A 14,207-nucleotide genomic window follows, 5' to 3' on the forward strand; every position below is an offset into this window, starting at 1 on the left:
GGATGTGTGGAGGCTGCTGAGGTGCCTTCCTTTGGAAAAGCCTCTTTGACCCAACGTCTCTCTGGACCTTGTAAAGCTTTCCCAGCAGCAGAGCACAGTCTGGGGCTGAGCACAGACTGGAGAGAACAGAAAAGGCACAGCTGGGCCTGGGGCTCAGAGGAAGCAGCAGCACTTGAGCCTCTGCAGCCCGAGTGGCAGTTACAGGAGAAGCAACTCAGCTGCTACCCTGCAGGAAGCACTTGTCAGAGCTGAGCTTGTGAAGGCTGTGTTTGTTCTGTCCCTGAATGTGAACATCCAGGGGCAGCCTGAGGACATGGGAGATGCTCACCTCACGTTGCTGTGTGTGCAAAGAGCTGGCACGTGCTGGGGTGCAGGAGGCAGAGCTGCCCTGGAGAGCAGCCCTGCTCCAGGGTGCAAACCTACCCCACGTGCCCTGCTCACAGAGCTGGCTGCTGTGGGCTGTGCATTCCCAGCACAGCACATTCATTCCCTTTTGAGAGATGCTTGGGCAACCTTTAGAGGCTTTTTGCTCCTTTAAGGCCTCAGAAGCAGGGATGTCAGAAACACACTTCCTAGACTGATCTGCAGCACTTCTGTAAGGCCAGGCTGAGGGAGTTGGGGTTGCTCAGCCTGCAGAAAAGGATCCAAGGAGACCTTCTGGTGGCCTCTCAGTGGGTCTGTGAGTAAGGTGAACACAGACTTCTCCAGGAGCTGCTCTGCCAGGCCAAGGGGTGATGGTCTGAACCTGAAGAGGGAGACTCAGAGTGGAGAGAAGAGAGAAATGTTTGACACTGAGGGTGGGGAGAGCCTGGCCCAGGCTGCCCAGAGAGCTGGGAGCTGCCCCTGGTGCCAGTGCAGCTCAGGTTGTTTCTGTCTCTGAGCAACCTGCGCTGGTTGGGGCTGACTCTGACTGCAGGGGCTTGGACTGGTTGAGCTGTAAAGGTCCCTTCCCACCCAAAGCATTCTGTGACTCTGTGATCTCCACCTCAGTGCCCCAGAGCAGCTCACCTGCACAGCTCCCCACGCCACTCACCCTGCCACGAGAGGCATTCTGCAGACCTGGAGTGCCAAGGTTGTATCTCCTGCACTCAAGCTTGAAGATAAAGCAAGAACTTGAAGTTCTGGAGTGTGTCTCCACAGGCTGTAGAGCAGAGCTGCAGAGTCCTTTGCACCACCAGGAGCAAACTGTATGGCAGCTGGGGGCAAGAGGGTCGATGGTTTTGATTTCCTCCTGCAGCAGAGCTGAGGCAATGCCCTGCAGAGCAGCACACCCATCTGCTCCTCCAAGCCCCTTTGGCCACTTTCATCCAAACTGACAGAGCTCAGCTCCTGCACTCACAAACTCTTGGGTAAGAGAATGACCTTGCTGGGCAGGAGCTGTGAGAAACACCAAGCTGCTGTCAGGCTGCATCAGACGCTGGGGAAGCCACAGGGAGCTGACGTCTGATTGATGCCCAAGGCGTGGGAAAAGCTCCAGCCAGGGCTTGTGCCCTCCCCAGCACCCAGGTCAGGCCCCTGAGATGCCAGCCTGGTGAAAGCCAGACTCAGTAAATCCTGCAGCTCCCCGAGCTGCTTCCTGCCTTTCCAGTGCCAAGCTGGGGGGGCAGGGAGAAGGAGCACAGCAGAAGGCTTAGCCAGAAGGGCTGCTGCTGGGGTCTGGGGATGGGGCTGAGAGCAGTGACAAAAGGCACAAAGCTGGGGTGGATGGAGTCTCCTGGGTACTGGTGGCTGAAATCAAGGCAGGCAGAGGCCTGGAGCTGTGCCCTTTCCCCAGCCACAAGCTGGGCAGTGGAACAGTAGAGACCAAACCCACCCTGCTCAAAGCTCTGCTCGGTAAAGCATCCCTGGCTTGGTCAAATGTAGGAGATGAAGGACACTTGGGAGACCTGGCAGCTGTACAGGTCAGCAGGGTTTGATCTGTCTCTGCACAAAAGCCCACAGGGAGGTGGAAGAGCTCCTGCAGGATGCTGAAGAAGCAGTGGGAAGCCTTTGGCTGCAGGAGAAAGGTGATGTGGATGGTCAGAGTGTATCTGAGGGGAAGGTTTGAGAAGTCAAGGTCTGCAAGGAGGGGCAGGTGATGTCCTTTGTTGTATAATGCAGCCTGGAACCAGACACTCTGCTCTTGATTCCACTTGCATGAAAAGCATCTCCCCATCACTTCCTCAGCTCTGCATTGTTTGGGAGACACTTCATTAGAGATCTGCTCTGCTGAATAGCAGAGTGATGAAGCTTTGTGCTCTCCATTTCCTCCATCTGAGCTGGAAAGTGTTTTTCTCACACAATCTCAGCCTTGAGCAGCAACAACAAAACCACAACTCTCTGCTGCAGCTCTTGGTTGGCAGCTTGGTCTCCTCTGTGGACAGGGGTGTGCAGGGCTGCCACCCACACAGCAGCAGGCAGCCAGAGTGGTGCCTTGAGAGCCTCACCAAGGGGTGAACACAACCAGGGCCAGGGCTCAGACCTGCTCAGACCTCTGAGGGTTTTCTCACTTATGCTCAAAACAAGGTTTTTGGTGGTTTTGGGGTTTGAACCATAAAAATCTCTGTTCCCCACTGATCAGGTGACCCTGAAATGGGTGAAGCTTTGTGCCAGCCTGGTTTATCCATAGACTCATAGAATGCTTTGGGTTGGGAGGGACCTTGAAGATCATCTGGTTCCATCTCCCCTGCCCTGGGCAGGGACACCTCCCACCAGCCCAGGTGTGTGTGCAGCTCCAGAGCAAACACAATCAGCTCAAAGCATTTCCATTTCCATTTCCATTTCCATTTCCATTTCCATTTCCATTTCCATTTCCATTTCCATTTCCTTTCCTTTCTCCATTTCCATCTGACATGAGTAAGACCCTGGGCTAACTCACCTGCCCAACCTCCCTCTTCCCCCAGCTCTGCCACGCTGCGAGCACTGGAGGCTCCTCTCCTGTAGCTGAAGCTGTTGCAGGGGCTGGGAAACCATTTATTTAGCAATGGATTTAACCCAGCAGCTGAACTGTTGGCTGTTCCTGGCCCTTCATCCCGACCCTGCTGCTGTCTTGATTTCTAAAGGGTTCCTTCAAGTTTCAGGGGCTTCTAATAAATGTCCCATCTCCTTCCTCTTCCACTGTTGCCTCTAAGTGCCCCCCCTGTATAGCCAGGGTGGTGTGAGGTGATGCTCATGTGCTAGGTCCCAAGTTCTGTTGGTGGTAGACTCACTTCAGGCCAGGTCAATGAAGAAGGAGGAATATTGATGCCTGCTCACTTTCCCTTCTTCTTCCTTCAATGGATGTGGGACAGAGGGAAAGATCTTTGACATCCCTGGACCCTTGAGATGGTTTTTGTTCACTAGAGAAGTAAAAATGTCCAAACTCAGAGCCTGCCCCTGCCTTGAAATGCTTGCTCCAGAGGGAGGCCTCAGTTCTGAAGGGAAAGGCTTACAGTTTCCCCCAGTCTTGAATCAGTCTTGGCTTCCCCTGCTGTGCCTGCTGGAGGAGGAGGGGAGGGCTGGTGGCTGAGGACTCTTTTCCTCCAGGTCCCCAAACAGCCATCAGGCAGCACCAAGGTTCAGCTGCCATGAGCCCAAATGGCATCTGACCTGGAGGTCCCATGTGCAATGCCTGCAGCACCTCTGTCCTGCTGCTAGCTGCAACCTCCCAGCTGCTTCTCCTGCTGGAAAGGGTGGTAGGACAGCTCTGAGCCTGCAGTGAGCTCTGAGCCTGCAGTGAGCTCTGGTCCTGCAGTGAGCTCTGGTCCTGCAGCGAGCTCTGGTCCTGCAGCGAGCTCTGAGCCTGCAGTGAGCTCTGGTCCTGCAGTGAGCTCTGAGCCTGCAGTGAGCTCTGAGCCTGCAGTGAGCTCTGAGCCTGCAGTGAGCTCTGGTCCTGCAGTGAGCTCTGAGCCTGCAGTGAGCTCTGGTCCTGCAGTGAGCTCTGAGCCTGCAGTGAGCTCTGAGCCTGCAGTGAGCTCTGAGCCTGCAGTGAGCTCTGGTCCTGCAGTGAGCTCTGAGCCTGCAGTGAGCTCTGGGCCTGCAGTGAGCTCTGGGCCTGCAGTGAGCTCTGGGCCTGCAGTGAGCTCTGGTCCTGCAGTGAGCTCTGAGCCTGCAGTGAGCTCTGGGCCTGCAGTGAGCTCTGGTCCTGCAGTGAGCTCTGGTCCTGCAGTGAGCTCTGGTCCTGCAGTGAGCTCTGAGCCTGCAGTGAGCTCTGGTCCTGCAGTGAGCTCTGAGCCTGCAGTGAGCTCTGGTCCTGCAGTGAGCTCTGAGCCTGCAGTGAGCTCTGAGCCTGCAGTGAGCTCTGGTCCTGCAGTGAGCTCTGAGCCTGCAGTGAGCTCTGAGCCTGCAGTGAGCTCTTCTCCAAGAGCTGCACTGCAGATAGACTTTAAAGTATCCCTAGAATGAAGTGGCTGAGGCGACCTCTGACATGCTCCTGGCTAAGGTGCAGGCAGCTGTTTGCTCCTTCCCCTGTGCTTGGTGCCACAGAGAGACCATGCAGCTCTTCCTCTGCTCTGGCACAGGGAGGGGCAGTTTCCTGTTTTTGCTCAAAAAGAGATCGATCCAGGCTGCCTTTGTGCTGCTGCTGCTCCTGCTGCGTGCAGAGGGACTCGCTGCCTGCCTGGGCATGGTGCCTCCTGCTGCAGCTTTTGTGCTGCCTGCAGGCACTCAGCTTCTGCCCCTCCCTGCTCCGCAGCAGGGCTGCAGCCTGGGGCTGGGATGTACAGCGGGGCCACTCCTCTCCCCTCTCACTCCAACGACGACACTGAGGGGCTGGGTGTCAAGAGAAGGACAATGACACTGGGGAAGGGTCTGGAGCAGAAGTCCTGTGAGCAGCGGCTGAGGGAGCTGGGGGTGCTCAGCCTGGGGAAGAGGAGGCTGAGGGGAGAGCTCCTTGCTCTCTGCAGCTCCCTGCAAGGAGGCTGGAGCCAGGGGGAGCTTGGGCTCTGCTCCCTAGTCACAAGAGACAGGAGAAGAGGAAATGGCCTCAAGGTGCCCCAGGGGAGGTTTAGGTTGGACATGAGGAACGACTTCTTCTTCTTGAAGGTTGTCCAGGCCTGGCCCAGGCTGCCCAGGGCAGTGGTGGAGTCCCCATCCCTGGAGGGGGCCAGGGGTCGGTGGTTCCTGTGGCCCCTGCCAGGGTGTTTGCAGGCTGCTGGGGCAGCAGCACAGCTCCATCCTGCTCCAGCTATGGGGCTGCCCTTCCAAGGCCAGGGCTGCATCTGGCCTGAACGTGGCAGGAACCTGCTGCAGGCAGGAGTGAAGTGCAGAGGCACTTCCAGCTGCTGAGGGGGGCAGGTGGGGAGCACAGGCAGGGGAGCAGACACAGCCCAGTGTGGCAGCCTCAGGGTCTGGCTGTCCCTGCCAAGGGATTGATCTTGGCTGAGGAGAGGTGGAAAGCAAGCAGCAAAGTGGCTTTGGCCACAGGAGGGAACTGGGCAAAGGTGAGGTGTAATCAAGCTGGCCGAGAGCAGAGCTCTGTCCAGATGCAGGGCAGGGCTGGGTGCTGTGCTCCCACACCGGGCTGCACGCTGTTGCTGTGCTTTCCCTTTCCTTGCAGCACCCCAAAGAGATTCACCAAATGCACTCAGAGTCTCTTCTCAAGGTGAGGGTTGCTGTGTCTGACCCTGCAGGCTGGCACAGCCCAGGCTGGCACAGCCCAGGGCTGGCACAGGGGGTGGGATGAGGCTTTTCCTCCCCAGGCACCCAGCTGGAGCCATGGGGTCCCTCTGCCAGGGGCAGCCTGTGGGCTGGGTGATGGCTGCTGTGAGAACCCTGGAGCAAGGGGAGGTGAAGTGGCTTTCTGAGGTCAGCAAGTGAGTCATGGGTAAGTCCAGGAATAGAAGGCAGCAGGCAGGCTCCCAGCTGCTGTACCTATGATTAGTTCTGGTTCTGCTCTCCACTTCTCTCGCCCATGGTTTACTGAGTGCATTCCAAGAGCCACTTGCCTGCCAAGCTTCCTCCCCTTCCAAGCCAGAAATGGACAGATAAGATAGTAGAAGAAATCAGTTGAGCTGCTGGTATGTGCACACACATACCTGAACCCTCTCCAAGCTATCAGCCAGGGAGGCTTGCTTTGCTCTTTGCTTTCAGGGCAGGAGGAAGCCTCGAGTCTCAGAGTGCCCATGGCAGCCTGCTGGCAGGACAGCAGAGGATTTATTTCCTTAGCCTGTGGTCAAAAAGGAGAAAACATTTAGAAAGGCAAAAAAAACCCAACCCCAGCAAACCCTAGGAGCAGCAATGGTGTCAGACACAGCGAGAGGCAGCCAAGTGGCTCCAGCAGAGAGCCCAGCAAGGCAGGGGGGGAACTGTGGCTCTGGGAATTAGAAGTTCAGTTTGCAAAGCAAAATAAAGCTGAAATCCCAGAGACATGCTGGCTTCTCCCCCAGTGCACTTTCTCAGAATGCCTTGGCTCAGGGCCTGCCCTGAGATCCTCTTCCACCAACCTGAGCTGTAAATCAGGCTGAGCACGGGGCCAGAGGCTCTGGAAAGCCCTGAGCCAGCTGCTTTGGCTCCTCATCGTTCTGGGGGGGAGCAGAATCTGGCTGCTGTGTCACCTTGGTGTCCAAAGGCAGCACAGAGAGGTTAATTCAGGCAGCAGAGGTGGGGGGGTGGCAGTGTCCCATCAGTGTGGCAGTGGCCTGGGTGAGCAGAGCTGCAGGGCTGGACCTGCCAGCCTGCTCCTGGGGTGTGGAGGCAGTGCCATGAGCTCCCTCAGACTGCCCTGGCCTGCAGCAGGGGAGGGTTGTCCTTGTGCCTTGCATCCCATCACTCCCTGCCTCTCTCTGCCCATTCCTTTCTCCTCTGTTTTCTTCTTCTATTGTTTCCTCCCCCCCCCTTTTTTCCCTTCCAATTCCACTTCCAGCCTTGTTTCCCAGCCCTCTGCTCTGCCTTTGGAGGTGATCTGCTGTGTGAGACGTGCAGAAGCTACTGCTGCTGGCAGGAGTCCCCTGGAGGAGCAGGGAGGTGGCTGGGTCACTGGGCTGCCGTCTGAGCCTCAGGATGCAGCCCTGAGCTTTCCTCCCAGCTGTGGGAGCAGGGAGCTGCCTGATCTTTGACCAGGAGGCATTCAGCATTGGGTGCTTGGCTGTTTCTTCTCTTCTCTGCTTTCCTGGATCCCTCCCAAGCTTCTCTGGGATCTTTGCAGAGGGCTGCTGGTGGTTTGGTCCCCTGACACCTTGTGCACACAAGCTCTCCAGTCCTGCCAGCCCCCTTTGCAGTGTCCCAGGCATTACAGCTGACCTCTCCTCACGGTGGTTCCCTGCTGTTGGAGCCGAGGAGCTCTCCCTCCCCCTGCCAGCCCTGGCTCTGCAGGCTGCAGTCCCAGCTCCTTGTCATGGAAATCAACAGTTACTTGAAGGCCTAAAACCAACACAGACAAATAAATCTCCTGCCCAAATCAGATCAATGAACTCACAGCCAGAGTGCTTTGTTTTGCTTAGGAGATGCAGCTCTGTGCACATCCACTCCTGCCTGGCCAAGTTGTGCAGCCAGCAAGGGCTGCCATTGTTTGCTGGGGATTAAGGACCCCCTGGAGACTCTGCCTGGCTTTCCAGTGCAGCCTCGGGCTGGGGAGGGAGGCCCTCGGGCAGCAGCACAGGAGAAACCCTGTTCCAGTGTTGCTAACTATAGCATTCATTTCAGAGTCATAAATAACTTCAGTGCCATGGTTACAGCAGCAGCCAAGGATGATATCATTGAGTTTAGGATTAGGGAAAAATACCTTCCCTGGGGCTGGGGCTTCCAAAAGAAGCAACTTTTCCAGCCTGGGTTTTCTCCCAGAGGCTGCAGAGAGGGACTCCAGCCTGGCTGCTGCAAAGCAGAGGGATTACTGTGGTAAGGCTGAGGGGATCAGAAGTGTCAGCAGGTAAAACAGCTCCGAGGGGAGCCCCACTCCAGTGCCTCGGCGAGTGCCAGGCTGGCAGGCTGTTGGCTGGCTCAGAAAGCAGCTCCTCCTCTCAGGGAGAGCAGGCAGGAGGCTTCTGCAGCCCAGCTGCGTTACAGGGATGTGCAGAAGCAGCAATCCCTCCAGGAATCAGATCCTTAGCAGCATGGATTGAGAGAGGGCTGCTGGCAGTCCCCATGGCTGCAGCCTGGGTCCCCTGCCCCAGCCACCCCAAGAGCCATGATCCACAGCTCCCTGCGAGGAGGCTGCAGCCAGCTGGAGATCAGCCTCCTCTCCCTCCCAGGGAAGGTTTAGGTTGGACAGCAGAAGAAACTCCTTGGCTGAAAGGGGTGTCAGGCCCTGGCACAGGCTGCCCAGGGAGGTGGCTGAATCCTCCTCCCTGAAGGTGAGATGCAGAGCTGTGGTGCTGAGGGTCATGGGGGAGCAGCAGGCCTGGTGTGGCTCCAGGCTGGGTGGGCTTGGTGACCTTCAGGGGTTTTTGCCACTGAAAGAGGTCTGTGACTGTGTTCCAAAGCCTGCACACAACTACATGCAAGGGCAGTTCTGGAGGACCTTGGGAGCAGCTCTTGGGTGCAGGTTCCATGCAGTACAGCACTCTGATGGACCACAGCAGGAGCCTTAAAGGCATGAGGGACTGTGAGGAAGCATAAGAGAAGCAGTTATGGAGAAACAGGCACCTTACACCCTGCAGCAGTGGCCATAGGCTGGTGGCAGCAGAGCAGGAGAGGTGATTCAGCCACTCTGCTCTTCTCTGGTGAGACCTCACCTGGAGTACTGCATCCAGCACTGACCTACTGCAGCCAGCTTTGGAGCCAACTCCAGTCTCTGCCATTCACACTCTCTGCCTGCAGCTCATTACTCACTTCATGAAAACACAGGACCCTGACCTAGTCTGAAGTTCCTACCAGCACACAGGGACCTGCTCTGCCTTCATCAGGGTGAGTCAGAGCTTCATTGTGTTGCTCACAATCACCTCTGAGATCCTTGAGTCCAACCATCAACCCAGGACCACCACACAAACCCTGGCCCCAGGTGCCATGGCCACAGGTTTCTTGCACACCTCCAGGGATGGGGACTGCAGCACCTCCCTGGGCAGCCTGGGCCAGCCCCTGACCACTCCTGCAGCACAGAAGTTGTTCCTCCTCTCCAACCTAAGCCTCCCCTGGCACAGTTTCAGGCCACTTCCTCTCATCCTATCAACTGATTCTGGGGACAAGAGGCTAACTCCCACCTGGCTCCAACCTCCTTTTGGGCAGCTGCAGAGCGCAGTGAGGTCTCCCCTCAGCCTCCTCTGCTGCCAGGGAAATGAGCCAGGCCTGCTTCACCAGAGAGCTTTGCAGGTAGTGGAGCTGCAGTGTGCCACACAGCCTGGATGGGGCCTGGGTATCCCAAGGACTCCTCTCTTCTGCAGGGAGAAACCATCTGCCAGAGCTGTGTGTGCTGGAGGCTGCTGGAAACTGTCCTCAAGTGTAGTTTGGAAACATGCAGCCAATGACATCTGAGTGCTGCTGTGTGCTGCTGAGTGCTGAGTGCTGAGGCTGCTATGTGCTGTGTGCTGTGTGCTGCTGTGTGCTGTGTGCTGAGTGCTGTGTGCTGTGTGCTGAGTGCTGTGTGCTGTGTGCTGTGTGCTGTGTGCTGCTGTGTGCTGAGTGCTGTGTGCTGAGTGCTGTGTGCTGCTGAGTGCTGTGTGCTGTGTGCTGTGTGCTGCTGTGTGCTGTGTGCTGCTGTGTGCTGTGTGCTGTGTGCTGAGTGCTGTGTGCTGCTGAGTGCTGTGTGCTGTGTGCTGTGTGCTGCTGTGTGCTGTGTGCTGCTGTGTGCTGTGTGCTGTGTGCTGTGTGCTGTGTGCTGAATGCTGCTGTGTGCTGTGTGCTGAGTGCTGTGTGCTGTGTGCTGAGTGCTGTGTGCTGAATGCTGCTGTGTGCTGTGTGCTGAGTGCTGTGTGCTGTGTGCTGAGTGCTGTGTGCTGAGTGCTGCTGAGTGCTGTGTGCTGTGTGCTGTGTGCTGAGTGCTGCTGTGTGCTGTGTGCTGAGTGCTGTGTGCTGAGTGCTGCTGAGTGCTGCTGTGTGCTGAGTGCTGCTGAGTGCTGTGTGCTGATTGCTGAGGCTGCTGTGTGCTGCTGTGTGCTGTGTGCTGTGTGCTGAGTGCTGCTGAGTGCTGCTGAGTGCTGCTGTGTGCTGTGTGCTGAGGCTGCTATGTGCTGTGTGCTGAGTGCTGTGTGCTGTGTGCTGTGTGCTGTGTGCTGAATGCTGCTGTGTGCTGTGTGCTGAGTGCTGTGTGCTGTGTGCTGTGTGCTGTGTGCTGTGTGCTGAATGCTGCTGTGTGCTGTGTGCTGAGTGCTGTGTGCTGTGTGCTGAGTGCTGTGTGCTGAGTGCTGCTGAGTGCTGTGTGCTGTGTGCTGTGTGCTGAGTGCTGCTGTGTGCTGTGTGCTGAGTGCTGTGTGCTGAGTGCTGCTGAGTGCTGCTGTGTGCTGAGTGCTGCTGAGTGCTGTGTGCTGATTGCTGAGGCTGCTGTGTGCTGCTGTGTGCTGTGTGCTGTGTGCTGAGTGCTGCTGAGTGCTGCTGAGTGCTGCTGTGTGCTGTGTGCTGAGGCTGCTATGTGCTGTGTGCTGCTGTGTGCTGTGTGCTGTGTGCTGCTGTGTGCTGTGTGCTGAGTGCTGTGTGCTGTGTGCTGAGTGCTGCTGAGTGCTGCTGTGTGCTGTGTGCTGTGTGCTGAGTGCTGAGGCTGCTGTGTGCTGTGTGCTGTGTGCTGAGTGCTGTGTGCTGTGTGCTGAGTGCTGTGTACTGTGTGCTGAGCTGAGGCTGCTGTGTGCTGTGTGCTGAGTGCTGTGTGCTGTGTGCTGAGTGCTGCTGTGTGCTGAGGCTGCTGTGTGCTGTGTGCTGTGTGCTGCTGTGTGCTGAGTGCTGCTGTGTGCTGCTGTGTGCTGAGGCTGCCAGCACTGGCCTCAGGTCATCCCTTTGGTTTCCCAGTAATTGCTGTTTTTATTTCAGGTTTTATCCAAGTGCAAGATTTTTAGCTCAGCCCAAAGGCTCTGCAGAGCTCCACAGAAGCCAGATGGGGCATCACAAACACAGTGCTGTGCTCAGCCCCTGCTGCTTCATGAGATCCAAAGTCCACTCCAGGCAATTAAAGAAGGATGTTTTCCAGTTCCTCCCTGGGTGGAAGCAGAACATCTCCAGCAGGAACACAACACAATGGAATCCTCTCACCCTCACAGTTAAACAGGAAGATTGCCAAGGGACCTTGGGGAGAAGTCTGCCAGGGCTTGGGCTTTGTTTCAGTAGCTCAGGTCACATCAACTGGTCAAGAGCATCTTCAGAGATTCATGAGGCTTCTCAGCTCCAAGGCAGTGACCTACTGCATCCAGCTCTGGAGCCCTCAGCACAGGAAGGACCTGGACCTGATGGAGAGGGTCCAGAGGAGGCCATGAAAATGCTCAGGGGGTTGGAGCAGCTCTGCCACAAGGACTGGCAGAGGGAGCTGGGGTTCAGCCTGGGGAGGAGAAGGCTCTGGGCAGAGCGCAGAGCAGCTCCCAGCAGCTGAAGGGCTTCAAGCAGGCTGCAGAGGGACTGCTCCCAAAGGCCTGCAGGGACAGCACCAGGGGCAGGGGTTTGAAACGAGAGCAGAGCAGATTGAGATTGGAGGTGAGGAGCAAGTTGTGCCCCAGGAGGCTGCTGGAACCCTGCAGCAGGTTGCCCAGGGAGGGAGCTGAGGCCTCATGGCTGGAGCTGTGCAAGGTGAGGCTTGACAGGGCTCTGGGCAACCTGATCCAGTTGGGGATGTCCCTGCTGATTGCAGAGGGATTTGGACTGGATGATCTTGGGAGGTTCCTTCCAACCCAGACCCTTCTGTGATTCTAAACCAAACCTGAAGTCTAAGGCAGGAACTAGGCAGCCAGGCACTGGCCAGAGCAAGTTAGTGCAACTCTGTGGTCCCCATCAGTGGGAGAACTGCACCAGGCAGCATTCCTGGAACTGTGCTTCAGTCTCAGTCCATGCACCAAGGTCACCAGCAGCCACCCCAGCTGCAGCACCAGCTGAGGGTGTGGGTCAAAGCCACAACAGGCTGCCATAACCTCACCAAGAACAAAAGCACCAGGGTGGGAGCTGCTGCCTTGTGCATGGTGACCACTTCTGTCTGGAAGTGGTGGAGGAGGTGCAAGCCACAGGACATCAAACACTTTGGTGATCAAGAGGTCCCAATACATCTGCTGGTCAGAAAGCACCAGCTATATTCTAGCCTTCCACATGTTAGTCAGCTGCTCCTTCTGAGAGGCCTGGGAAGATCCCAAGCAGCAGAGTCCTCATTTCACTGAGGCCACAAAAGGTAATTAGCTGACTAAAGACTGCAAACATCAGCAGCCACATGAAAACTGGGACTGGAGAGAGTATTCTTAGCTCCTCACTTGCTGACTTGTACCTGCAGCACACAGGGCAGCTGGGGAGCGCTGGCCAGAAACCCAGCGTTGAGAAACCACAGCTCTCAAATCAAGGGCTGCCCCACAAACTCTGGGGGCCCACACCGAGGATGTTGTCACCACAGAGGAGCCCAGGCAGGCAGGGCTGGCTCAGCAGCTCCTGCAAGGGCTGTGTAAAACAGAAGCCACCGGAGCCTGCAGCACTGCAGCAGGGCGCCTGGGGTCCCGGCGCCTGGGGTCCCGGCGCTGCTCCAGCACACCTCCCGCTTCCAGCAGCATGAAGCTGACTAGAGTGGGCAATGGCTGCAGGTGAAACTGCTCCTAAAGGCAGATCAAGCACAGAGGTTGTGGCTGCACTGTGGTGAGCTGCCTACCAGAGCTGAAAGAGCTGGGGAGGGTGAGCACCAAGCCAGGAGCTGTGGGAGCTGGGATTGGTTTGGCCGAGCCGTGTGAACCAAAGCCGTGGAGTTTCACACGGGGCTGGCTGAGGCATCCTCTTCAGTTCTCAGAAGCTGGGATTTGTGCATAAATAATGTGACAGCCTGTGGCAACCAGAACCTATTCTTGTCACAGGAAATGCTGTTGGTCAGGAGGAACAAAAGCCTTTGGTCTTCACCAGCCTTCGACTTGGTCTATCCTATGCAGGTCCTCAGGGTGACTTCGTTGACGATGTTCTCAACAACAAGAGAGATCTCTTGAGCAGACAAGCCAACAAGGCACAGAGAAGAACACGTGCAGAGGGGCATGGTGGAGCATAAACAGCCTGCCTTTGCCTCAGCTGGGTTCTGCTTAGATTGATTTGTACCCCAAAGAGCATGACTAGCAGGAAGGTAAAGTGATGTCATTTACATATTCATAGGGAAGGAGAAAGCTGAAGGTGTTTGAGGGTTGAAAACACACAAGGGAAGGTGGGTGGCAGTTTGAGACTAAAAGAACCTGAGTGCAAAGGAGGTTACAGTTGTGCCAAAACTCAAGCCTCAGGGGCTGCCAGAAGCTGCCAACTTAACTCAAGTTAGGAACCATCAGAGCAGCATCAGGGCTTGGCCTTAAGCACTGAGGAAGCAGCTCCAGGTGATGCCCAAACAGCAGCAGGACGTGGGGCACGCACATAACTCTGAGGGCAGCTGCTGCTTGCAGGGGAGGATGAGGATGGACAGGAGATCCATTGCCTGGTGAAGCTGAGCCCAAGGTGTTTGTAGTCATCGAGATCAGTTAGGAGATTTCAGAGGCAAATCAGCCCTGATGCATGCAAGAAAAGCTTTGCTCTGCTGCACCTCAGCAAAGAGACCTTGGAACAGCAGCAGTGGATTTGGGGCTTTGATGTTAGCAGCAGCGACAGCTGAAACCAAAAACAATCACAGAGAAGCCAGGAAGAGGATTTTGACTGTACAGAGAAGTAGTCTGAGTTGGAGGAGAATAAAGAAGGGGGGGGGGGAGAAGAAACAGGGGGAAATAGGGGAAAAAAGTTAAATGGAGAAAAAATAGAAATAAAAAGGAGAAAAAAGAATAGAAAATAAAAAAGAGGAAAAAAGAAGAAATGAAAGAAAAAATAGAAAGAAAAAAGGAACGGAAAAAAAGAATAAAATGAAAAAAAGAGGAAAAATAGGAATAAAAAAGAAAAAGGAAAATGGAAAGAAAAAAATAGAATTAAAAAAAAGAGGAAGAAAAATAGGAAAAAAGAAAAAAGGTTAAGAAGAGAAAAAGGGGAAAGAAAAATAGAAAGAATTTAAAAAAGAAAAATAGAAAGAATTAAAAAAATGAAGAAAAATAGAAAGAAAAAAAGGAAAATAGAGAGAAAAAATAAAGAAAAATAGAATAAAGAATAAAGAAAAATAGAAAGAAAAAGAAAAACAGAAAAAAGGAAAATAGAAAGAAAAAAATAAAGAAAAATAGAAAGCATTAAAAGATGAAGAAAAATATTAAGAATTAAAA

Source organism: Melanerpes formicivorus, unplaced genomic scaffold (genome assembly GCF_026170545.1).
Source record: "Melanerpes formicivorus ecotype bairdi unplaced genomic scaffold, bMelFor1.0.p_v2 SCAF_19, whole genome shotgun sequence".
In the NCBI taxonomy this organism is placed as follows: domain Eukaryota; kingdom Metazoa; phylum Chordata; class Aves; order Piciformes; family Picidae; genus Melanerpes; species Melanerpes formicivorus.